Source organism: Arachis hypogaea, chromosome 13, assembly GCF_003086295.3.
Source record: "Arachis hypogaea cultivar Tifrunner chromosome 13, arahy.Tifrunner.gnm2.J5K5, whole genome shotgun sequence".
Taxonomy (NCBI): domain Eukaryota; kingdom Viridiplantae; phylum Streptophyta; class Magnoliopsida; order Fabales; family Fabaceae; genus Arachis; species Arachis hypogaea.
In genome coordinates, this window is record NC_092048.1 from 108273572 (window position 1) to 108300687 (window position 27116).

The following is a 27116-nucleotide window of genomic DNA, read 5'->3' on the forward strand; positions in this document are numbered from 1 at the left end:
ACAGCACGGCTAATCGTCTGGAGGCATCACCCTTGTCGATGGTTGCATCCTATTCCTCTCTGTGAAAATGGTCCGATGCGCTGTCACTGCATGGCTAATCATCTTGGAGGTTCTCGATCATACTGGAATAGGATTTACTATCCTTTTGCGTCTGTCACTACGCCCAGCACTCGCGAGTTTGGAGTTCGTCACAGTCATTCAATCCCAGAGTCCTACTCGGAATACCACGGACAAGGTTTAGACTTTCCGGACTCTCATGAATGCCGCCATCAATCTAGCTTACACCACGAAGATTCTGATTAAGAGATCTAAGAGATACTCATTCAATCTAATGTAGAACGGAAGTGGTTGTCAGGCACGCGTTCATAGGGAATGATGATGATTGTCACGTTCATCACATTCAGGTTGAAGTGCGAATGAATATCTTAGAAGCGAAATAAGATGAATTGAATAGAAAACAGTAGTACTTTGCATTAATCTTTGAGGAACAGCAGAGCTCCACACCTTAATCTATGGAGTGTAGAAACTCTACCATTTGAAAATACATAAGTGAAAGGTCCAGGCATGGCCGAATGGCCAGCCCCTCTGATCTAAGAACCAGGCGTCCAAAGATGATCCTAAGATCATAGTAAGAAGTCCTATTTATAATAAACTAGCTACTAGGGTTTACAGAAGTAAGTAATTGATGCATAAATCCACTTCCGGGGCCTACTTGGTGTGTGCTTGGGCTGAGCTTGAAGTCTACATGTGGAGAGGTCATTCTTGGAGTTGAACGCCAGCTTTTGTGACATTTTGGGCGTTGAACTCCACTTTGCAACTTGTTTCTGGCGCTGGACGCCAGAATTGGGCAGAGAGCTTGCGTTGAACGCCAGTTTGCATCATCTAAACTCGGCCAAAGTATGGACAATTATACATTTCTGGAAAGCCCTGGATGTCTACTTTCCAACGCAATTGGAAGCGCGCCATTTTGAGTTCTGTAGCTCCAGAAAATCCACTTTGAGTGCAGGGAGGTCAGAATCCAACAGCATCAGCAGTTCTTCTTCAACCTCTGAATCTGATTTTTGCTCAAGTCCCTCAATTTCAGTCAGAAAATACCTGAAATTACAGAAAAACACACAAACTCATAGTAAAGTCCAGAAATGTGAATTTAACATAAAAACTAATGAAAACATCCCTAAAAGTAACTAGATTCTACTAAAAACATACTAAAAACAATGCCAAAAAGCGTATAAATTATCCGCTCATCACAACACCAAACTTAAATTGTTGCTTGTCCCCAAGCAACTGAAAATCAAATAGGATAAAAAGAAGAGAATATACTATAAATTCCAAACTATCAATAAAGCATAGCTCCAATTAAATGAGCGGGACTTATAGCTTTTTGCCTCTTGAATAGTTTTGGCATCTCACTTTATCCATTGAAGTTCAGAATGATTGGCATCTATAGGAACTCAGAGTTCAGATAGTGTTATTGATTCTCCTAGTTCAATATGATGATTCTTGAACACAGCTATTTTATGAGTCTTGGCCGTGGCCCTAAGCACTTTGTTTTCCAGTATTACCACCGGATACATAAATGCCACAGACACATAATTGGGTAAACCTCGTCAGATTGTGACTCAGCTTTGCTAAAGTCCCCAATTAGAGGTGTCCAGGGTTCTTAAGCACACTCTTTTTTTGCTTTGGACCTTGACTTTAACCGCTCAGTCTCAAGTTTTCACTTGACACCTTCACGCCACAAGCACATGGTTAGGGACAGCTTGGTTTAGCCGCTTAGGCCAGGATTTTATTCCTTTAGGCCCTCCTATCCACTGATGCTCAAAGCCTTGGGATCCTTTTTATTACCCTTGCCTTTTGGTTTTAAGGGTTATTGGCTTTTTGCTCTTACCTCTTGGTTTTAAGAGCTTTTGGCTTTTTCTGCTTGCTTTTTCTTTTTCTTTCTATTTTTTTTCGCCTATTTTTTTTTCTGCAAGCTTTGTTCTTTGCTGCTTTTTCTTTCTTCAAGAATCATTTTTATGATTTTTCAGATTATCAAATAACATGTCTCCTAGTCATCATTCTTTCAAGAGCCAACATATTTAACATTCTTAAACAACAACTTCAAAAGACATATGCACTGTTCAAGCATTCATTCAGAAAACAAGAAGCATTGTCACCACATCAATATAATTAAACTAAGTTCAAGGATAAATTCGAAACTCATGTACTTCTTGTTCTTTTGAATTAAAACTTTTTTCATTTAAGAGAGGTGATGGATTCATAGGACATTCATAACTTTAAGACATAGTTACTAACTACTAATGATCATGTAATGAAGACACAAACATAGATAAGCACTTAACATAGAGAAAACAAAAAACAGAGAATTTAAGAACAAGGAATGAATCCACCTTAGTGATGGTGGCGTTTCCTTCTTGAGGAACCAATGATGTCCTTGAGCTCTTCTATGTCTCTTCCTTGTCTTTGTTGCTCCTCCCTCATTGCTTTTTGATCTTCTCTTATTTTATGAAGGATGATGGAGTGCTCTTGATGTTCCACCCTTAGTTGTCCCATGTTGGAACTTAATTCTCCTAGGGAGGTGTTGATTTGCTCCCAATAGTTTTGTGGAGGAAAATGCATTTGAGGCATCTCCGGGATCTCATGGTGATGAGCTTCCTGCGCCTCTTGAGCTCCATGATTGGGCTCTCTTGCTTGCTCCATCTTTTTCTTAGTGATGGGCTTCTCTTCCTCAATGTGAATGTCTCCTTCTATGAAAGCTCCAGCTGAGTAACATATATGGCAAATAAGATGAGGAAAAGCTAGCCTTGCCCCAGGGGAGGGCTTTTCGGCTATTTTGTAGAGTTCAAGGGAGATGACTTCATGAACTTCTACTTCCTCTCCAATCATGATGCTATGGATCATGATGGTCTGATCCACAGTAACTTCAAATCGGTTGCTAGTGGGGATGATGGAGCGTTGGATGAACTCCAACCATCCTCTAGCCACAGGCTTGAGGTCCAGTCTTCTTAGTTGAACTGGCTTGCCTTTAGAGTCAATCTTCCATTGAGCTCCTTCCACACATATGTCCATGAGGACTTGGTCCAACCTTTGATTAAAGTTGACCCTTCTAGTGTAGGGGCGCTCATCTTCTTGCATCATAGGTAAGTTAAACGCCAACCTCACATTCTCCGGACTAAAATCTAAGTATTTCCCCCGAACTATTGTAACATAATTCTTTGGATTCGGGTTCTTACTTTGATCATGGTTCCTAGTGATCCATGCATTGGCATAGAACTCTTGAACCATTAGGATGCCGACTTGTTGGATGGGGTTTGTTAGGACTTCCCAACCTCTTCTTTGGATTTCATGTCGGATCTCCGGATACTCATTTCTCTTGAGCTTGAAAGGGACTTCGGGGATCACTTTCTTCTTGGCCACAACATCATAGAAGTGGTCTTGATGAGCTTTGGAGATGAACCTTTCCATCTCCCATGACTCGGAGGTGGAAGCTTTTGTCTTCCCTTTCCTTTTTCTAGAGGATTCTCCGGTCTTAGGTGCCATCAATGGTAATGGAAAAACAAAAAGCTTATGCTTTTACCACACCAAACTTAGAATATTGCTCGCCCTCGAGCAAGAAAAGAAAGAAGTAGATGAAGAAGAAGAAGAAAATATGGAGAAGAGGGGGGAGGTGTGTTTCGGCCAAGAAGAGAAAAGGGGGTTGTGTTGTGTGAAAATGAGGAAGAATGGAGGGCTATATATGTGGAAGGGAGGGGGGTAAGTTTCGGCCATAAGGGTGGGAAATTGATTTTGAATTTTGAAGGTAGGTGGGGTTTATAAGGTAGGTTTATGGGGAAGAGTGGATGGATGTGAGTGGTGAAGTGGTGATAGGGAAGAGAGATTGAGGTGATTGGTGAAGAGTTTTGGGGAAGAGTGTTTATGGGATTGTGTGAAAGAGGGGGTGAGAAGAAGTGAGTGGAGTTAGGTGGGGATCCTGTGGGGTCTACAGATCCTGAGGTGTTCAAAGATTTACAACTTTGCACCAAATTAGGCATGCAAAATGCCCTTGCACACAACTCTGGGCGTTCAGCGCCAGGTTGGTGCCCATTTTGGGCGTTCAACGCCCATTTGTTGCCCATTTCTAGCGTTGAACGCCAGAACCATGCTTGTTCTGGGCGTTCAGCGCCAGCACTTCTCCAGGGTGCAATTCTGGCGTTCAGCGCCCAGATGCTGCCCATTTTGGGCGTTCAGCGCCAGAACCATGCTCTGTCACAGAGCCTTTTCAAAGAGCATGGTGCCTATGGTAGAAGGTATTATGAACTTTCCAGGGTCCTATTTCTTCTGAGACAATGTCAGTTGATCCAGATCACTTAGTTCATTGGTGAACAAGGGAGGTTCATCTTCCCAAGTCTCAATACCAAATAATTTGGCATTCAGCTTCATGATTGCACCAAGGAACTTGGCAGCTTGCTCTTCAGTGACATCCTCATTCTCTTCAGAAGAGGAATACTCATCAGAGCTTATGAAGGGCATAAGGAGGTTTAATGGAATCTCTATGGTCTCTAGATGAGCCTCAGATTCCTTTGGTTCCTCAGAGGAAAACTCCTTATTGATCACTGGACGTCCCAGGAGGTCTTCCTCATTGGGATTCAGGTCCTCCTCTCCCTCTTTGGGTTCGGCCATTTCGGTAATATCAATGGCCTTGCACTCTCTCTTTGGATTTTCTTCTGTATTGCTTGGGAGAGTACTGGGAGGGATTTCAGTGATCTTCTTACTCAGCTGGCCCACTTGTGCCTCCAAATTTCTAATGGAGGACCTTGTTTCATTCATGAAACTCACAGTGGCCCTAGATAGATCAGAGACTAAGTTTGCTAAGCTAGATGGATTCTGCTCAGAATTCTCTGTCTGTTGCTGAGTGGATGATGGAAAAGGTTTACTATTGTTAAACCTATTTCTTCCACCATTATTAAAGCCTTGTTGAGGCTTTTGATCCTTCCATGGGAAATTTGGATGATTTCTCCATGATGAGTTATAGGTGTTTCCATAAGGTTCACCTAAGTAATTCACCTCTGCTATTGCAGGGTTCTCAGGATCATAAGCTTCTTCTTCAGAAGATGCCTCTTGAGTACTGTTTGATGCAGCTTGCATTCCATTCAGACTCTGAGAAATCATATTGACTTGCTGAGTCAATATTTTGTTCTGAGCCAATATGGCATTCAGAGTATCAATTTCAAGAACTTCCTTCTTCAGAAGCGTCCCATTATTCACAGGATTCCTCTCAGAAGTGTACATGAACTGGTTATTAGCAACCATGTCAATGAGTTCTTGAGCTTCTGCAGGCGTTTTCTTTAGGTGGATGGATCCACCTGCAGAAGTATCCAATGACATCTTTGATAGCTCAGATAAACCATCATAGAATATATCTAGGATGGTCCATTCTGAAAGCATGTCAGAATGACACTTTTTGGTCAGCTGCTTGTATCTTTCCCAAGCTTCATAGAGGGATTCACCTTCTTTCTGTCTGAAAGTTTGAACATCCACTCTAAGCTTGCTCAGATTTTGAGGAGGAAAGAACTTGGCTAAGAAAGCTGTGACCAGCTTATCCCAAGAGTTCAGGCTGTCTTTGGGTTGAGAGTCCAACCACACTCTAGCTCTGTCTCTTACAGTAAAAGGGAAAAGCATGAGCCTGTAGACTTCAGGATCTACTCCATTAGTCTTAACAGTATCACAGATTTGCAAGAATTCAGTTAAGAACTGAAAAAGATCTTCAGATGGAAGTCCATGAAACTTGCAGTTCTGCTGCATCAGAGAAACTAGCTGAGGTTTCAGCTCAAAGTTGTTTGCTCCAATGGCAGGAATGGAGATGCTTCTTCCATGTAAATTGGAATTTGGTGCAGTAAAGTCACCAAGCATTTTCCTTGCATTATTGTTGTTGGGTTCGGCTGCCATCTCCTTTACTTGTTCGAAATTTTCAACAAGGTTGTCTCTGAATTGTTGTAATTTAGCTTCTCTTAGTTTCCTCTTCAGAGTCCTTTCAGGTTCTGGATCAGCTTCAACAAGAATGCCTTTTTCTTTGTTCCTGCTCATAAGAAAGAGAAGAGAACAAGAAAAGAATAGGAATCCTCTATGTCACAGTAAAGAGGTTCCTTATTGTTAGTAGAAGAAGAAAAGGAATAGGGGTGAAGAAGAATGAAGAATCCGAACACAAGGGTAAGGATAGGAGCAGTGATGTGAGATGAAGAGAAGTGTTAGTAGATGAATAAATAATTAGAAGGAGATGAGGGACAAGGATTTTCGAAAATTATTTTTGAAAAAGAGTTAGTGATTTTCGAAAATAGTTTTTGAAAAAGGTTAGTAATTTTTTCGAAAATTAAAATCAACAATTAAAATAATTAGTTAATAAAAAAAGAAATTTTGAAAAAGAGGGAAGATATTTTCGAAAATTAGAGAGAGAGAGTTAGTTAGGTAGTTTTGAAAAAGATAAGCAAGAAACAAAAAGTTAGTTAGTTAGTTGAAATAAATTTGAAAATCAATTTTTGAAAAGATAAGATAAGAAGTTAGAAAGGATATTTTAAAATCAAATTTTGAAAAAGATAAGATAAAGAGATATTTTTGAAAAGATATGATTGAAATTAGTTTTGAAAAAGATTTGATTTTTAAAATCACAATTAATGACTTGATTCACAAGAAATCACAAGATATGATTCTAGAACTCAAAGTTTGAATCTTTCTTAACAAGTAAGTAACAAACTTGAAATTTTTGAATCAAAACATTAATTGTTATTGTTATTTTCGAAAATTTGATATAAAAATAAGAAAAAGATTTTTGAAAAATATTTTTAAAATTTTCAAAAATAACTAAGAAAAATGAAAAAGATTTGATTTTTGAAAAAGATTTTGAAAAAGATAAGATTTTTAAATTGAAAATTTGATTTGACTCATAAAAACAACTAGATTTTTAAAATTTTTTTGAAAAAGTCAAATCTAATTTTCGAAATTTTGAGAGAGAAAAAGGGAAAGATATTTTTTTTATTTTTGAATTTTTAATGATGAGAGAGAAAAACATGAAAATGATGCAATGCATGAAAATTTTGGATCAAAACAATGAATGCATGCAAGAATGCTATGAATGTCAAGATGAACACCAAGAACACTATGAAGATCATGATGAACATCAAGAACATATTTTTGAAAAATTTTTAATGCAAAGAAAACATGCAAGACACCAAACTTAAAAATTTTTCATGTATAGACACTATGAATGCAAGAATGCATATGAAAAACAAGAAAAGACACAAAACAAGAAAACATCAAGATCAAACAAGACGACTTACCAAGAACAACTTGAAGATCATGAAGAACACTATGAATGCATGAATTTTCAAAAAATGCAAACTGAATATGCAATTGACACCAAACTTATAACATGACACATGATTCAAACAAGAAACATGAAAAATATTTTTGATTTTTATGATTTTATGATTTTTTTGTATTTTCTTTTAATTTTTTTTGAAAATTATTTTGAAAAAGAAAAATAAGGATTCCAAAATTTTTAATATGAATTCCAGGAATCTTATGCTCTTTAGTCTAAAGCTCAAATTAAAGGGTCAGGCATGGCTTAATAGCCAGCCAAGCTTTAGTAAAAATATGAGTGTAATTCATTCAATTTTAAGCCAAAACTTCTGTCCAAAAGAATTTAGACATGGTTTTATAGCCAACATGCTTCAACATGCTTCATGAAACTCTAGAATTCATTCCTAAAAATTCTGAAGAAAAATATATTTTTGAAAACATTTTTATTTTAAAAAGTTTTTTTCGAAAACAAAGGAGAAATTTTTGAAAGATTTTTTTGAAAAATTTTTTGAAAACTTTTTGAAAAGAAAACGAAAAGAAAGTTACCCAATATGAGCAACAAGATGAACCGTCAGTTGTCCAAACTCAAACAATCCCCGGCAACGGCGCCAAAAACTTGGTATGCGAAATTGTTACTCAGGTTGTGAATTATTGTTCGAAATTGATTCCCTGGCGATGGCACCAAAAACGGATGCACAGAACCATGGTCTAAACATATCTTCACAACTTCGCATAACTAACCAGCAAGTGCACTGGGTCGTCCAAGTAATACCTTACGTGAGTAAGGGTCGAATCCCACGGAGATTGTTGGTATGAAGCAAGCTATGGTCACCTTGTAAATCTCAGTCAGGCGGATATAAAATAGTTATGTAGTTTTCGAAAATAAATAATAAACTAAGGATAGAAATACTTATGTAAATCATTGGTGAGAATTTCAGATAAGCGCATAGAGATGCTTTTGTCCCTCTGAACCTCCGCTTTCCTGCTGTCTTCATCCAATCAGTCTTACTCCTTTCTATGGCTGGCTTTATGTAAGGATGTCACTGGTGCCAATGGCTACTTTCAATCCTCTCGAGAAAATGGTCCAAATGCTCTGTCACAGCACGGCTAATCGTCTGGAGGCATCACCCTTGTCGATGGTTGCATCCTATTCCTCTCTGTGAAAATGGTCCGATGCGCTGTCACTGCATGGCTAATCATCTTGGAGGTTCTCGATCATACTGGAATAGGATTTACTATCCTTTTGCGTCTGTCACTACGCCCAGCACTCGCGAGTTTGGAGTTCGTCACAGTCATTCAATCCTAGAGTCCTACTCGGAATACCACGGACAAGGTTTATACTTTCCGGACTCTCATGAATGCCGCCATCAATCTAGCTTACATCACGAAGATTCTGATTAAGAGATCTAAGAGATACTCATTCAATCTAATGTAGAACGGAAGTGGTTGTCAGGCACGCGTTCATAGGGAATGATGATGATTGTCACGTTCATCACATTCAGGTTGAAGTGTGAATGAATATCTTAGAAGCGAAATAAGATGAATTGAATAGAAAACAGTAGTACTTTGCATTAATCTTTGAGGAACAGCAGAGCTCCACACCTTAATCTATGGAGTGTATAAACTCTACCGTTTGAAAATACATAAGTGAAAGGTCCAGGCATGGCCGAATGGCTAGCCCCTCTGATCTAAGAACCAGGCGTCCAAAGATGATCCTAAGATCATAGTAAGAAGTCCTATTTATAATAAACTAGCTACTAGGGTTTACAGAAGTAAGTAATTGATGCATAAATCCACTTCCGGAGCCCACTTGGTGTGTGCTTGGGCTGAGCTTGAAGTCTACACGTAGAGAGGTCATTCTTGGAGTTGAACGCCAGCTTTTGTGCCATTTTGGGCGTTGAACTCCACTTTGCAACTTGTTTCTGGCGCTGGACGCCAGAATTGGGCAGAGAGCTGGCGTTGAACGCCAGTTTACATCATCTAAACTCGGCCAAAGTATAGTCTATTATACATTTCTGGAAAGCCATGGATGTCTACTTTCCAACGCAATTGGAAGCGTGCCATTTTGAGTTATGTAGCTCCAGAAAATCCACTTTGAGTGCAGGGAGGTCAGAATCCAACAGCATCAGCAGTCCTTCTTCAACCTCTGAATCTGATTTTTGCTCAAGTCCCTCAATTTCAGCCAGAAAATACCTGAAATTACAGAAAAACACACAAACTCATAGTAAAGTCCAGAAATGTGAATTTAACATAAAAAATAATGAAAACATCCCTAAAAGTAACTAGATTCTACTAAAAACATACTAAAAATAATGCCAAAAAGCGTATAAATTATCCGCTCATCAACAATGCAAGGATCTCTTCACTGGTATTTCTTCTATCTGCTTTGCTAATTCTCTGGGAAAATATATTAGTGTCCCCCTCAAGCATGGCAGAGTTACTAAAGCTGATTTTAATGATGTGGTAGATAAGCTTACTAATAGGCTAGCATCTTGGAAAGGTAGATTCCTTAATAAAGCTGGTCGGATTTGCCTCGCTAAATCAGTTTTATCTTCTATACCTATTTATAGGATGAAAGTAAGCCTTTTTTCATCAGGTGTGTGCTCTAATATTGATAAGATTACTAGAAGTTTCATTTGAAGTGGTAGTCATAATAACTGTGGTCTTCATTTAGCATCTTGGAGAGTTTTGACGACTCCAAAAAAGTTTGGAGGTCTTGCCTTGCGGGAGTCACGGTTGGTCAAATTTTCTTTGTTAGGAAAGCTAGTTTGCCAAATTTTGATGAATCAAGAGAAGCTGTGGGTCAAAATTATGCTTCAGAAACACCTCCAGAAAAGAAACCTATTTGCGATTAAAGCAATGGGTTTTTCATCATATATATGGAAGTCTATCGTGCACACAGCTTCTGTTTTAAAGGAAGGGTTTGTTTGGGAAGTGGGGGCTTTTTCTAAGAATTTCTGGTTTGACTCTTGGTTGCACTCTAGGCCAGTAGGAGCGAGAGTTGAATTTCTTAATATTTGTGAGGTGATAAATCCCAATTTTGTGGTTTATCTTGTGCTTAATTTGGGGGATTTTATCATCTTTTCTCACATTTATTCAATGAAATAGTATGGTTTTGCAATTTTCCCTTGATTTGTGCTTAAATGTGAAAACATGCTTTTTAGGCCTTAAATTAGCTAAATTTAATTCACTTTAATTCCATTCGATGCCTTGATATGTTTGTTAAGTGATTTCAGGTTCATAAGGCAAGTATTGGATGGAAGAAGTGAGGAGAAAAGCATGCAAAGTGGGAGAACTCATGAAGAAATGAAGGAACCGTAAAGTTGTCAAGCCTGACCTCTTCACACTCAATCGATCATAACTTGAGCTATATAGGTCCAAATGAGGCAGTTCTAGTTGTGTTGGAAAGCTAACATCTGGGGCTTCGAAATGATATAAAATTTGTCATAGTTTCCTAATGTATAGGGGAGCGCAGGCGCACTGTACATGTGCGCGCCGATGGAGCACGTGGTTCACTAAAGTGAAATCGTGACCAGCGATTTGCAACTCATTTTGGGGCCTAATCCAACTCATTTCTTATGCTATTTCATGCTGAATTCAAACTTGGGCAAGGGGGAGAAATTGTTTGTAGTTTTGGCATCATGTAGGTTAGTTTCTAGAGAGAGAAGCTCTCTCTTCTCTCTAGAATTAGGTTAGGTTAGGTTAATCTCTTCTAGATCTAGGTTCAATCTCATGTTTTCATCTTGCTTCCTTTATGAATTCCTGCTTCTACTCTTTGATTTTCATGGTTTGTAGTGTTAATTTTCCTTTTATGCTCTCTTTTATGTTCATGGATGCTCTTGTTTGATTTGGTTCACATTTAATGAAATTTGATGTTTAATGTTCTCTTATTGATGATTTGAGTTGTTGATTTAATTTTCTTACAATTGGTAGTTGGTAGATTTATTATTCTTGCATTTTTACTATGCTTTCCTTTTATGCCTTCTAAGTGTTTGACAAAATGCTTGGTTGGGCTTTAGAGTAGATTTTGAGCATTCTTGGCTTTGGAAGAGTAATTGGGCAATCTTGAGTCATGAATACCCAATTTAGATGGTGATCTAGAGTTGTTAGTTAATATCATTTTCAATAACTCTAATCTCTTGCTAATTCAATTAGTGAGTTGATTAGGATTTTTGACTTGAGATTAACTAGTCTTGTTTGACTTTCTCTAATGGAAGATAACTTACACCTTCTTTCAACATCAGGGATGATGAAATAAGATAAATTCTTGTTAAGTATTGTTATGATTAATGACTAGGATGGAAAGCCTATGATCTCAAACCTTGCCATGAATGTCTCTCTTTATTACTTACTTTCTTTAGTTACTTGCTTGATTTATTCTTCTTGTCATTTACTTCTTGCCCCTTATCAATCAAACCCCCCTTGTATCTTCATAGTCAATAATCATTCATTTCATTGCAATTCCTTATGAGACGACCCGGAGTTCAAATACTTCGGTTAATTCTTATTTGGGGTTTGTTACTTGTGACAACCAAATTTTTTATTGGGAGGATTGTTTGTTGGTGTAGAACTATACTTGCAACGAGAATTCATTCATTTGAGGAAATTCTATACCATCACAACAATTCTCTTCATCAAAATGGCGCCGTTGGCGGGGAGTTGCAATGGTGTTATGTTATTGGCTATTGTGAATATTGTGAATATGTTTGCCTTTTGCTTATTTGTTAGTTTTTGTTAGCTTTAGGACTTTGTTGCTTATTTTTGTTAGTTTTTATTTTTATTTGCTTTTATGAATTCTCATCCTCACTTTGGCTATGAGTTTGGCTCAAATTATGTTGTAGGGAATGGGAACTATAATGACAATATGCATCAAGGATGGAACAATCAAATGTGGAGGGAGCCTCAAAGGATTGATCACCCTTCTTGACAACAACCTCCTCCGGACTCTTATAGGTATAACCTCACTCCTAATGCATATCAATCTAATGGATGTGGTGACCCTTATTGTGATTGTCAACAACCACCACCACATGCCTATGAATCACCCCCTTAACATGACTTTGAACCACCTTACTCACAAGCCCCATACCACCAAACACCTCATTATGACCCTAATTCCTATCCATCATACCAACCACCTTATGAACCATATGAACCACACATGGAACCACCACCATTCCAACACAATTACTCTCAAGAACCACCTCAATATACACCACCTCCATACCTTTACCAAGATGAACCAACTTCCAATTATGAAACTTTCCTCCCAAACCATGAACCTTCTCTTCCACCATCACCTCCTGATGAAGCCCCCACGCAGGAATTGAGAGATCTTGAATCTCATATCCCAAGGCGACACGAGGAAGATGAAAAGAAGTTTGCGGAGTTAAGAGCAAAAATGGCTATCATGGTAGAAGCCGTTAGCAACATGGTCTCCTCCCGACTAAGCCTAAGCAACCAAGGCACTCCCATTGACGAATGTGGAGAAGCAACCAAGGAGTATAGTAAGGGAGTGAGTTTAGAGCTTCAAGGTGAAGAAGAGGAGTTGAAGAAAGAATTGCCACAAGGAAAGGAAGATGAGACAATTGAGCCGGAATGAGTGGTTGAAGACCTAGGAGATGTTGGAAGTCCATGGGAATGTAGAGTTAAAGAGCCCTCTTCCAAGATACTTGATGTTGATGTTGAGGAGGGTGTACAACCTCCAAAGCATATTATGATTGAAAACTTTGAAGAGGTTGATCAAGAGATGGATTCAATCATTGAGGAGTTCCTATCTACAATTGAATCCTCTCCCATTGGGCTTGAAATTGAGGTCAAAGAAGAAGATGCACAATCTCTCATGCCCTTGGTGAGCAATGAAGAAGAGATTGAATTGGAAGAGAGCCACCAAGAGGAAGAGGTTGAAGTTGAGGAAAGTTGTAAAGAGGTAGAGATAGTCAAGAAATAGCACAAGGGAGTAGACCTCACATTGTCTAAGTGTGGCGAGGTCCCCCTTCCTAAGTCACCATCATCCAACACAACATTCAAGTGGGTAAAATTTCTATCCCTAAGCTTCACTTTCTCACTTGAATATGGTTTGATTGAAAATGATGGTCAACTTAGAGCCCTTTGTGGAGTTAAGAGTAAGAGAGAGTTGTGTAGTGGTTGGAGACACCATTCTAAGTTCATGATGGTTACATGCTCAAAGTTGAATGGCAATGGTTGGTGTAAAACCAATTGCATGGGTCTAGGGGAATGTTTGGATGCTCAATTGAGAATTCACAAGCCTTGTCACCCAAATTTAACTATGGTAGTCAACGGGAAGATGGGTGCAAGAACAAGGTTTAGGACCCCAGAATCCATTTCAACATTCAACACTCTTGGGGCCTTGTCATTTACTTGAGCTTACTTGAAGGCCTTGTGCGCCTAATTTGGGATCCCAGTGGACATTGGAGATGCAAACAATGGTGGGAATTCAAGGATGAATTCAAGCATAAACCACCCTAGCAAGGACCACCACCAAATGTCCAACTTAAGGACTTAAACTAAAAGTGCTAGGTGGGAAACACCCCACCATGGTAAATTCTTTTCATTCTCTTGTATATATAATCAATGAATGCATTGAGTTGCCATTGTTAGGTAGTTTTCTTCTTTTCATACTTTTGCATGTCTTTCTTTGATTGATTGCTTGTTAGATTCATGCTTTGATTAGAATAGTTATTTTTGAATTGCATTTTGCTTGTAGTACAAGTTTTGTTTGATTTTGAAAATTTTTCAAAAACTAAAAAGATTTGTTGTTAAATTTGATTTGTGATTGTTTTAGAATGCTTGTAGATTAGGAGAGTGCCCTGTTTTCGAAAAAAAAAAAAGCGGGCATCGGCGCACAAGCGCGCATTGCGCGCGCGCGCTGGTGTGGTTTCACAACTCCTAGTACTAAAACCCGAGAGTTGTGCCCACTTTATGCCTACTTTGTGCCAGGCGATTCGCGCGTAAGCACGCATGGCGCGTACGCTCCGATTGTCCCTGCCGCATCCGCGCGTAAGCACGGATGGCGCGCGCGCGCGGATTGTCCGTGCTGCATCCGCGCCTGAGCACGCATAGCGAATATGTGCGGATTTGCACCCTATTTTTCTCCTTTCTCCTTTCTCCTTCTTTCTTCTTTTCTTCTTCTTTCTTTCTACTTTTTTTTCTTCTTCCTCTCTTGGAAAAATTTTTTTTCTTTTAAATATAAAAAATTTTAAAAAAAATTTAAAAAAAAAGAAAATATATATATATATATATATATATATATAATTTTATTTTCTTCCATTTTCTTTTATTGCATTTGCCTATTTTCATTCATTACATTTTAATTTTGTTTTTATAGTTTGTTCTTATTTTCCTTTCTAAATTTCTTATTTTAATAATGGTGTTGAATGCTCCTACTCAATTGTTAAGAATTTCTTGGTTAATCTTGGTGCTTCTTGACTTGTTTGATATTGTTGGGTGATGAAACTTTTAAATCAATGCTTAATCTTGTATGACTCTTATATTCTTTGTGCATTGATATGAATTTGCATGTCTTTCATGATCCACTCTTTCTAGTAGAACTTGATGCTTTTAAGTGCTCTTCATGCCTTGACTTTACTCTTGCATCAAGTGTTAGTTAATATGCCTTAGCTTATATTATTTTCTCACTTACATGAGTAGCTAACATATGGTGGGAACCTTACTCTTATTTGGCATTAGCCCCCGCCTATGTTCTACTTGCTTTGATATCTTTGATGCAGGCTTAATTATCCTTCTTTCTCTTTCCTTTTAGCTTGGCCACCAAGGAGGAAAGGATTGGAAAGACTTCTAAATGGGGCAACAAACAAGTTCACCCGCACAACCCTTTGAAGAAACTCATCAATTGTAGCAACCCGTCCACTTTACTCTTCTTTGCATGCACCGAGGATGGTGCAAATCTTCAAGTGTGGGGAGGTCGTCCGACCGACCTCCATGGGTAACGATCTCTTTCTTTCAACACCAATTCTTAATTTCCTTCGCTAGTTAGTATTGTATTGCATGATAGGTTGCATGATTAGTTAGAATTTGTACATATTTCACCATTTCTTTTTATGTTAGGACTACTTGGTTAGGGTGATGATTTCTTTTCCAAGAAAAATTGTTCTAGGGCACCCTACCAATTTGAATTTTTTTTTTTTTGTGATGAACTTGCTTGAAGAATTTATTTTGGAACATGGTTTTTGAGCTAAGAACACAAGCATGTGAGTTTTGAGCCAAATGGTGTGGTTACATCATATAACCACTTATTTTTATTCTTGTGTGCATCATTCTCTTTCTATGATTGTAATCTTTGATTTGTTTGATTCTTTATGTCCATTATTCCATGTATACATGCATTTATATGATTGAGGTTATCATTTCATTTATCTCATTTACCCAAATAGCCTACCTTTCATCAACTATTATTAGCCAATTTTGAGCCTATTTAATCCCTTTTGTTCTTAATTGTAGCACATCACTACCCTTAAGTGAAAAACAATAAATGTCCTTAATTTGGATCTTTGATTAGCTTAGGCTAGTGAGGGTGTGTATCATTTGTGTATGGGAAATTTGGGACATCGGTTGAGGTAAAAGTGTATTTTGTATTTTTGTTAAAAATATTGGGAATTGGGTACATATTCATGCACTATATGTAAAACCATATGCATTGATATGTTTGTATAAACTTTAGAAAAAAATGATAAAGAAAAAGAAAAAGAACATATATATATATATAGAGAGAGAGAAAAAAAGAGAGAAAAAGAAATAAAAATGGGACAAAAATGCCCCAAAGTAAAGTTCAATAAAAATCAATGCATATGGAATGTGAAGTGAAGAGAATGCATGAGTATGTGAAAAAGTGGGAATCATGGGTAGCTATGCATTGTATTAGAATTGTATAGGTTGTTATATGTGTTAGGTGAGAGCTTAGACTAATCAAAGATTCAAATTTCAAGCTCACTTTACCATATGCATCCCTACCTTGACCCTAGCCCCATTACAACCTATGAATAAGTCCTCATGATGAATGTATGCATGCATTGAATAATTGTTGATTGTTAGATGAAAAACAAATCTTGGAAAGCATGAGTAGAGGAGAATTGAGTGATTGACGTTAGGATTTTTGCCAGTAAAGAATGTCATAAAAACAATCGCGTTGTAGATATAGTCTCTAAACCGACAAAAATCCCTTCGTACAAACGTTTTGGTTGTCACAAGTAACAAACCCCTTTGAAATTGATAACCGAGTATTCAAACCTCGGGTCGTCTTCTCAAGAAATTGTAGGGAAGTATGTTCTTATTATTGGTTATGAAGATTGTAAATTGGGGGTTTTGGAAGTAAGGAAGCAGTATGTTGCACAAAAAGAATAAAATAAAATAGTAATAATAAAATAAACTCTTGGCAAGGTATGAAGACTGGAGGTCCTATCCCAGTTATCCTTATCAATTGTAATGAGAATTGGATTTTTCTCCCACTTTATTAACCTCTAACTATGAAGGTAAGTTAAGTGGATGAATTAATTCTTGAAGAATTCCAATTCTCAATCAACAATGAGTTTGATAACTCAAGAGTCACCAATTATTTAACCAAAGCCAAAAGGGGAGAAATTCTACTTGAATGAAAATAATTTGGATAAATCGAGAACTTTAATAAATTAAAGAAAGTAATCATAAGTCTGGAATACCTCAATTAACTCTAATAAAGACATCAAATGTAACATGGAAGAGTTCATAAATTAAATTGAAAAAATAAATAAAAATAAAGAACCTGGGATTTGAGAGTCACTCCTAAAACTAAGAGAAATCCTAAATCCTAATCCTAAGAGAGAGGAGAGAACCTCTCTCTCTAAAACTACATCTACTCCTAAAATTGTGAATGTGAAAGCTCTCTCATGAATGGATGTATTCCCCCACTTTATAGCCTCTAATCTGTGTTTTTTGGGCCGCAAACTGGGTCAAAAACAGTCCAGAATTTGCTGGTTTCGAATTTTGCCACGCTGGATTTTCGTCACTGCGATGCGGCCGCATGGATCACGCGGTCGCGTCGCCTAGCGTCAGGGGAACTATAGCATATTATATATCAAATCGAAGCCCCGGACGTTAGATTTCCAACGCAACTAGAACCGCGTCGTTTGGACCTCTGTAGCTAAAGTTATAGCCGTTTGAGTGCAGAGAGGTCAGGCTGGACAGCTTAGCAATTTCTCCAACTTCTTGCATTCCTTCCACTTTTGCATGCTTTCTTCCCATCCTCCAAGCCATCCCTGCTTTATAATATCTGAAAACACTTAACACACATATCAAGACATCTAATGGTAATAAGAGAGGATTAATATTAGCAAATATAAGTCCAAAGAAACATGTTTTCAATCAAAGCACATAATTAGGAAGGCAAATGTAAAACCATGCAAATAGTATGAATAAGTGGGTAAAGAGTAGATATAAACCACTCAATTGAGCACAAGATAAACCATAAAATAGTGGTTTATCAACCTCCCCACACTTAAACAATAGCATATCCTCATGCTAAGCTCAAGAGAAGCTATAAAGAAATGAAGAGGAAGGTAAGAATGTATGAAATGCAACCTATGAATGCAACTACATGCTAAATGCTTTTACTTACTTGGTTAAGAGTAAATAAGTTCTCCAAGACAAATACAAACCAATTTCCACTAATTCAAATCAGACAATAAAAAGCAAGTAAACTTGTAAGAAGACAGCTCATGAAAGCAGGGAACATAGAATTTAAGCGTTGAACCCTCACTGGAAGTGTATATCACTCTAATCTCTCAAGTGTATAGGGTTATTCACTCTACTCTTCTCTAGTCATGCTTTCTAAACCTTGTTCTTCATCTAACTAATCAACAAAAATTTAATGTACCAATGCAAACATCATGAGGTCTTTTCAAGGTTGTAATGGGGCTGAGGTAAAGGTAAGGATATATGTATGGCCAAGTGAGCTATAATATGAATCTTCAATTAACCTAAGCTCTCACCTAATATACATATACTCTATATACTTTTAAATTCATGCCTAACTACCCATAATTCTCACTTTTGTATAATTCCCATACTCATGTACCAAATTTTCTTTAATTTTTATCACATGTGCATTGATCTTTTATTAACTTAATATTTGGGTAATTTTATCCCCCTTATTTATTTATTTATATTATATATATTTTTTTCTCTTTTTTTTTTTGTAGAGAAATAAACATAACTTATTAATGCACATGGATTTTCTATTATTTTTCTATTTTGGTTTTTTTTTTTCATGAGTAGGTTCCCAAATTCCTAATATTCAAATAAATTAGAAACATGTTACATTCTCTTATCAACCCATGTTCCCACAATTTTCCCACACTTATTTGATACACAATCTCTATCTTAAGCTAACCAAAGATTCAATTGGGATAATTAATTTGTTTTCCGCTTAAAGCTAGTGATGTGGTAAAATATAGAACAAATGGGGATTAAAAGGCTCAAAGTGGCTGACAAGGGTGATTTAAAGGGTAGGCTTATTTGGGATAAGTGAGCTAAAATCAAACAATGGCCTCAATCCTATGCAAGCATGTAAATATACTAAATAATGGACATATAGAATGGAACAAAGCTAAGATTGCAATCATAGAGAAGTAAACACACAAGAATAAAAATTTATGGTTAAATAATGTAACCATATAAATAAGCTCAAAATCTCACAGGTTGTGTGTTCTTTAGCTCAAAAACCATGTTCCAAATACAACTTCCAAACAAGTCTAACATAAAAAAATTTTTTCAATTTAAATTAGTGAAATATTATAAAAATTTCTTGAAAAAGAAAATATTACTTCAACCAAGTAGTAACTAAATGCATAAAATCAAATAAACATGCAAATGCAACAACTAATTTAACGAAGAAAATTAAAACATTGGTGTTGAGACAGGGATGTACTAACCCACGGAGATCGGTATCGACCTCCCCACACTTAAAGATTGCACCGTCCTCAGTGCATGCTGAGATGTGCAGGTGGACAGGTTATTTCAACTGTTGCTTTTCTCTAAGGATTGTGCAGATGGACTTGTCTGTCTCCCCATGTAAACGTCTTCCGGTTCTCTTCCTGGTGGCCATCCTGAAAGAAAAAGGGAAGAAAGGTAACCCAATAATAGAGATAAGAAAATAAATGAAGTATGGTTGGGTTAATGCCAAATGAAAAGGGTCTCATGTACATGGTAGCTACAACATGTAAGTGAGAAAATAATAGAAGCCATGGCATACCAGTGGTGCAGAATATGCAACAATGGGGAAGAGAGTGGGGAAGGAAAGATAATATAAATTAAAAATCAATACAAAAGTAATACAGGTATAAAAGATTGGCATTGATTTAAATAATATTACCTAACCAGAATAAAACAAGTCATAAGCACCAAGATAATACTAGAAAAGAAATAGCAGTTGAATAAGAACATTTGAACACCAATGGTAAAATAATAAATTTAGAAAAATAAAAATATGCAATGAATGCAAGTACGCAAATAAATAAAATAGAATGAGAGAGAAAAAGGATGAGAAGAAGAAAAAAGAAAGTGAGAACGGAGAGAGAAGGAAGAAATTAGGATTAGAAAAGAAAAGATAAGAAAATTGGCACGAATCTGGATAGGTTGTGCGACGCTGGCGACGCGGTCGCGTGGTGCGTGATAAGGTTAGGTGACGCGGACGCGTGGGGCACGCGATCGCGTGACTCGATTTGTGCTAGTGGCGCAAGTGCAGCCTCGCGGTCGCACAACTCTCTGTTCAAAACTCAGTATTGCCAAAATACAGGGTGACGTGGTCGCGTGGTCGACGCGATCGCGCGGGTGGCCTTATTTCCAATATGACGCGGACGCGTGGGTGACGCGTTCCCGTGGCTGGGCTTGTGCTACTAGCACGGGTCCAGCCCAATTCCAGCTCAACTTTCGGCCATACACCCTTTTTACGCCGATTTCAGGTCACGCGGCCGCATGGGTGACGCGGTCGCGTGGGAGGCCATTATTCCCATATGACGTGGTCGCGTCAGCGACGCAGTCGCGTGGGGTGATTTGTGCCATTGGCACGCCTCCAGCGCTGCTCCTGCGAAACTCTCTATTCATATTAATATTATCTCCCATCTCCTTGCGACGCGGACACGTCGCTGATGCGGTCGCGTCGCGTGCTCGCGCTCTTTTTTTTTTAATCTGAAAAGATGCAGAATGCAGTGTTAATATGAATGTGATGCAAAACTCCAGGTTCAATATAATAAAATAAAATGAAACTCAAAAACAAATAAAACTAAATAAAAATGAAAAAGGAACAATCATACCATGGTGGGTTGTCTCCCACCTAGCACTTTTAGTTAAAGTCCTTAAGTTGGACATTTGATGAGCTTCCTGTTATGGTGGCTTATGCTTGAACTCATCCAGGAATCTCCACCAGTGTTTGTGATTCCAGTAACCTCCGGGGTCCCAAACTAGGCATGTAAAACCCTTGAGCAGCTTCAAAAAGATTCTTAGGCTCCCGGGGTGTTGGATGTCAGAACAGATTCCAGGATCCCAAACCTTGCTTTTACACCCGTCTTCTTGTTGATCATCATGATTCCATCCGGGTAGCAAGCAATCTGAATTCTCACGAAAGCAGTCAAACAGCTTCCTAGACCCATTCAGTTGAGCTTTACACCAACCCTTACATTTAAATTTAAAGCTTCCAACCATAATGAACCTTGCAGGACAATTCTTACCACTGACCATTTTCCTCTTACTCTTAATGCCACAAAGAGCTCTAAGTTGACCATCCGTCTCCAGTAGCCCATATTCAAGTGGGATTAGAGAGCTAAGGGATATGAATTTTACCCACTTGAATGTTGTGAAGGATGATGGCAACTTAGGGGAGGTATTTTTAATGAAATTGCAAGCTCCACTCCCTTGTGCTCTTCTCTGATAATTACCACCTCTTTGCAAGCTTCTTCAATTTCAACCTCTTCCTCTTGGTAGCTCTCTTTCAATTCAATCTCTTCTTCATTGCTTTCCAAGGGCATGAGAGGTTGTGCTTCTTCTTCTTGAATCTCCATCTCTTGATCAACCTCTTCCAAGTCTTCAACTATGATATGCTTTGGAGGTTGTACACCCTCCTCAGCATCAATTTCAACCGTCTTGGAAGGAGGCTCTATGTCTTGACTTTCCCATGGAGGTTCTGCATCTCCTAAGTCTTCAACCACTTCTTCTTCTTCTTGAACAATGACAGCTTCTTCTACTTGTTCTAGTACGAATTCATTCTCTGTCTTGTCCACTGGGGCCTCTAGTATCTCCTTCATGCTACGCCCTTCATGAAATTGTCCACATGGGGCTGTGGTTGACCCTTGTATATTTGAGCGTCTAGAAGCCCATTGAATTAATACTTGCTCCAGTTGTCGAATAGTTGTTTAAAATTTATTTACTGTTTCCGTTAGGCGAACCTCTGCTTCTCAGGTTGCTGGACTTGGACATGATACAAAGGAAAGTGGTGGTGATTGGGAGTAATTGGGTTGGAATTGGGGTGGTTCTATATATGGTTCATATGGCTCATAAGGTGGTTGGTATGGTGGTTGAGGGTTGGGGTTATATGGAGGTGAATGGTGGTAGTTGGCTTGTGAGTGTGGTAGTTCAAAGTTATGTTGAGGAAAGGGTTCATAGGCATATGGTGGTGGTTGTTGATAGTCCATTGGAGGTGGTTGTTGTCATGAGGGTTGATCAAATCCTTGTGGCTCCTCCCATCTTTGATTGTTCCAACCTTGATGCCTGTTCTCATTGTAATTTCTTCTTCCTGCAACATAATTGTAACCAGACTCATAGCCAAAGGGGTGAGAGTTCATAGTAGCTAATAAAAATTAAAAATGAAAATAAAAATAAATTTAAATTAAAAGGTTATTTAAATTTTGAATTTGAAAATTAAATTTTAAAATTTGAATTTTTAAATTTTTGAAATTTGAAATTTGATTTTTGAAATAAGATAAGATAAGATAAAAATTTTTAAAATAAAATCCAATAACCTCTTAATTTACGAAAAAGCAAAAATAAAAACAAAAATAAATAAGCAAAAAGCAAATATTTACAATAACCAATAATAAGGCACACGTTTGCAATTCCCCGGCAACGGCGCCATTTTCACGTTAGGATTTTTGCCAGTAAAGAATGTCATAAAAACAGTCGCATTGTAGATATAGTCTCTAAACCGACAAAAATCCCTTCGTACAAACGTTTTGGTTGTCACAAGTAACAAACCCCTTTGAAATTGATAACCGAGTATTCAAACCTCGGGTCGTCTTCTCAAGGAATTGTAGGGAAGTATGTTCTTATTATTGGTTATGAAGATTGTAAATTGGGGGTTTTGTAAGTAAGGAAGCAGTATGTTGCACAAAAAGAATAAAATAAAATAGTAATAATAAAATAAACTCTTGGCAAGGTATGAAGACTGGAGGTCCTATCCCAGTTATCCTTATCAATTGTAATGAGAATTGGATTTTTCTCCCACTTTATTAACCTCTAACTATGAAGGTAAGTTAAGTGGATGAATTAATTCTTGAAGAATTCCAATTCTCAATCAACAATGAGTTTGATAACTCAAGAGTCACCAATTATTTAACCAAAGACAAAAGGGGAGAAATTCTACTTGAATGAAAATAATTTGGATAAATCGAGAACTTTAATAAATTAAAGAAAGCAATCATAAGTCTGGAATACCTCAATTAACTCTAATAAAGACATCAAATGTAACATGGAAGAGTTCATAAATTAAATTGGAAAAATAAATAAAAATAAAGAACCTGGGATTGAGAGTCACTCCTAAAACTAAGAGAAATCCTAAATCCTAATCCTAAGAGAGAGGAGAGAACCTCTCTCTCTAAAAACTACATCTACTCCTAAAATTGTGAATGTGAAAGCTCTCTCATGAATGGATGTATTCCCCCACTTTATAGCCTCTAATATGTGTTTTCTGGGCCGCAAACTGGGTCAAAAATAGTCCAGAATTCGCTGGTTCGAATTTTGCCACGCTGGATTTCCGTCACTGCGACGCGGCCGCATGGATCACGCGGTCGCGTCGCCTAGCGTCAGGGGAACTATAGAATATTATATATCAAATCGAATTCCTGGACGTTAGCTTTCCAACGCAACTGGAACCGCGTAGTTTGGACCTCTGTAGCTAAAGTTATAGCCGTTTGAGTGTAGAGAGGTCAGGCTGGACAGCTTAGCAATTTCTCCAACTTCTTGCATTCCTTCCACTTTTGCATGCTTTCTTCCCATCCTCCAAGCCATCCCTGTCTTATAATATCTGAAAACACTTAACACACATATCAAGACATCTAATGGTAATAAGAGAGGATTAATATTAGCAAATATGAGTCCAAAGAAACATGTTTTCAATCAAAGCACATAATTAGGAAGGCAAATGTAAAACCATACAAATAGTATGAATAAGTGGGTAAAGAGTAGATAGAAACCACTCAATTGAGCACAAGATAAACCATAAAATAGTGGTTTATCAATGATCGACCCTATACACTTGAGCGACTAGAGTGGATACACTTCCGGTGAGGGTTCGATACTCAATTCCTTGTTCCCGGCTTTCATGAGCGTTCTTCTTGCAAGTCTATTTGAACTTCATTTTGATATTTGAATTGGTAGAGTTTGTGAGTTGTCATATGACCTTTGCCCTACTTGCTTATATATATTTTTGGAGATTGATTGAGTTTTAACCAAGTAGGTAGAATCATTTTGTATTTAGTTACATTCATATAGATAGGTGCATATAGTTTCTTTACATTGAATAAATGTTCATACCCCTTTTCTTGTCCTTCTTTATTCTTAGCATGAGGACATGCTTAGTTTAAGTGTGGGAAGATTTGATAAACTCCAATTTTGTGGTTTATCTTATGCTTAATTTGGGGGATTTTATCACCTTTTCTCATATTTATTCAATGAAATAGCATAGTTTTGCAATTCTCCCTTGATTTGTGCTTAAATGTGAAAACATGCTTTTTAGGCCTTAAATTAGCTAAATTTAATTCACTTTAATTCCATTCGATGCCTTGATATGTTTGTTAAGTGATTTCAGGTTCATAAGGCAAGTATTGGATGGAAGAAGTGAGGAGAAAAGCATGCAAAGTGGGAGAACTCATGAAGAAATGAAGGAACCGTAAAGTTGTCAAGCCTGACCAATTCGCACTCAATCGACCATAACATGAGCTACAGAGGTACAAATGAGGCGGTTTTAGTTGCGTTGGAAAGCTAATATCCGGGGCTTTAAAATAATATAAAATTTGCCATAGTTGCTTGACGTATAGGGGCGCGCACGCGCACTGTACGTGTGCGCGCCGATGGAGCACGTGGTTCACTAAAGTAAAATCGTAGCTAGCGATTTGCAACTCATTTTGGGGCCCAATCCAACTCATTTCTGATACTATTTCATGCTGAATTCAAGCTTGGGCAAGGGAGGAGCAATTATTTGTAGTTTTGGCATCATGTAGGTTAGTTTCTAGAGAGAAAAGCTCCCTCTTCTCTCTAGAATTAGGTTAGGTTAGGTTAATCTCTTCTAGATCTAGGTTCAATCTCATGTTTTCATCTTGCTTCCTTTATGAATTCTTGCTTCTACTCTTTGATTTTCATGGTTTGTAGTGTTAATTTTCCTTTTATGCTCTCTTTTATGTTCATGGATGCTCTTGTTGGATTTGGTTCACATTTAATGAAATTTGATGTTTAATATTCTCTTATTGATGATTTGAGTTGTTGATTTACTTTTCTTGCAATTGGTAGTTGGTAGATTTATTATTCTTGTATTTTTACTATGCTTTCCTTTTATGCCTTCCAAGTGTTTGACAAAATGCTTGGTTGGACTTTAGAGTAGATTTTGAGTATTCTTGGCTTGGGAAGAGTAATTGGGCAATCTTGAGTCATGAATACCCAATTTAGATTGGTGATCTAGAGTTGTTAGTTAATATCATTTTCAATGACTCTAATCTCTTGCTAATTCAATTAGTGAATTGATTAGGATTTTTGACTTGAGATTAACTAGTCTTGTTTGACTTTCTCTAATGGAAGATAACTTACACCTTCTTCCAACATTGGGGATGACGAAATAAGATAAATTCTTGTTAAGTATTGTTATGATTAATGACTAGGATGGAAAGTCTATGATCTCAAACCTTGCCATGAATGTCTCTCTTTATTACTTGCTTTCTTTAGTTACTTGCTTGATTTATTCTTCTTGTCATTTACTTCTTGCCCCTTATCAATTAAACCCCCCTTGCATATTCATAGCCAATAATCATTCATTTTATTGTAATTCCTTGTGAGATGAATCGGAGTTCAAATACTTCGGTTAATTCTTTTTTAGGGTTTGTCACTTGTAACAACCAAATTTTTGATTGGGAGGATTGTTTGTTAGTGTAGAACTATACTTGCAACGAGAATTCATTCATTTGAGGAAATTCTATACCATCACAACAATTCTCTTCATCATGAGGCTACTTTGATCATTGAAGATGTTTACCGAGATGGAGTTTGGCATTTAGAGAGGATTTGCTCTTTTATTCCTGGGGACTTAAGGGAAGACATTCTTAGTTTAGTCCATATTTTAGTATCTGGTAGTGATTTGGGTTGGAGCTGGGAGCACTCTCTTTACTCTGCTAAACAAGGATACTTATGGTTAATTCATAATAAGTTGAATTGGGATAGGAATATCAATTGGCTTTGGCTTTGGAAGGCGCGGGTTCCCGAAAATTTGAGGCTCCTAGTGTGGCTTTGCCTTCATGATGCTGTGCCAACTCAATATCTGCGTTTTCGGTGACATCTCTCTTATTAATCCTTATGTACTCGTTGCAATCAACTTCTGGAGACAATTCTTCATTGTTTTAGGAATTGTGAAGTGGTACGATTAGTTTGGGTTTCTCTAGATTTTTCTGATTTGAGTTTCTTTGGTTCTCACGAAGTGCATGATTGGTTCAAGCGTGGCCTCCTCAATAAAGGTTGTTCCAAATTTGCAGCTATAATATGGTTGATTTGGCAAGACAGAAATATTGGTCATTTTCAAGGAGTTTTTGGATCTTCTGGGTCAATTGCTTACAAGGCTTGCAGACGGATGGTTGATTTTGAATATACAACTCAGAATTGAATGTGTTGTATCCAGGGATTAAAACCCCTTTCTTGGTCTCCGCCAGAACCTGGTGTTTGGAAGTTAAATTGTGATGGGAGTGTGAAGTTGGGAGATGATTGTGCAGGTTTTAGGTGGGTAATTTGTAATAGCTCCAGTCAATGGGTAATGGGATGCTCAGCAAATTCCTTTGGATCTAGTATCATCAGGATGGAGTTGTGGAGTATATGGAAAGGATTATTGGCTTGGGCTTGGGAGGCGGGTCATAAGCTTATTGTTTGTGAGACAGATTGCGCAGTAGCTTTTGAGCTGGTGAGTGGTTGGCAGGTTCCGCTCTGACATCTTGATAAAGAAGTGATACAGTTGATCTTTGAATTGAAGCTGAGAAGAGATTGGGATGTTTGTTTTGAGCTTATCCCAAGAGAAGCTAATGTCCACTACTAGAAAAATAGTTATTACAGACGGATTTCATCCCACGGAAATACAGACGGAATTTTAGAGGGATTTTTTGTCGAAAAAAAAAAAATTAGCATAAATTACAGACGAAAAAGAAAATCCGTTGATAATTCTGTCGGAAAAATTAATTTTTTTTCGTGAAAAATGGTTACGGACAAAAAATCTGTCTGTAATTAAATGGACAAAAACGGTGCATTTTATTAAA

The 27116-nt window shown here is 37.6% G+C and overlaps 1 non-coding gene across 1 annotated transcript; it reads left to right on the forward strand.

The window, feature by feature from the left end:
• Window positions 1-5422: 5422 nt before the first annotated feature.
• LOC112739575 (small nucleolar RNA R71) lies at window positions 5423-5526 on the forward strand. The gene has a single exon (XR_003170507.1). It is a non-coding gene; the product is annotated as a small nucleolar RNA R71 (small nucleolar RNA).
• The last annotated feature ends 21590 nt before the right edge of the window (window positions 5527-27116 follow it).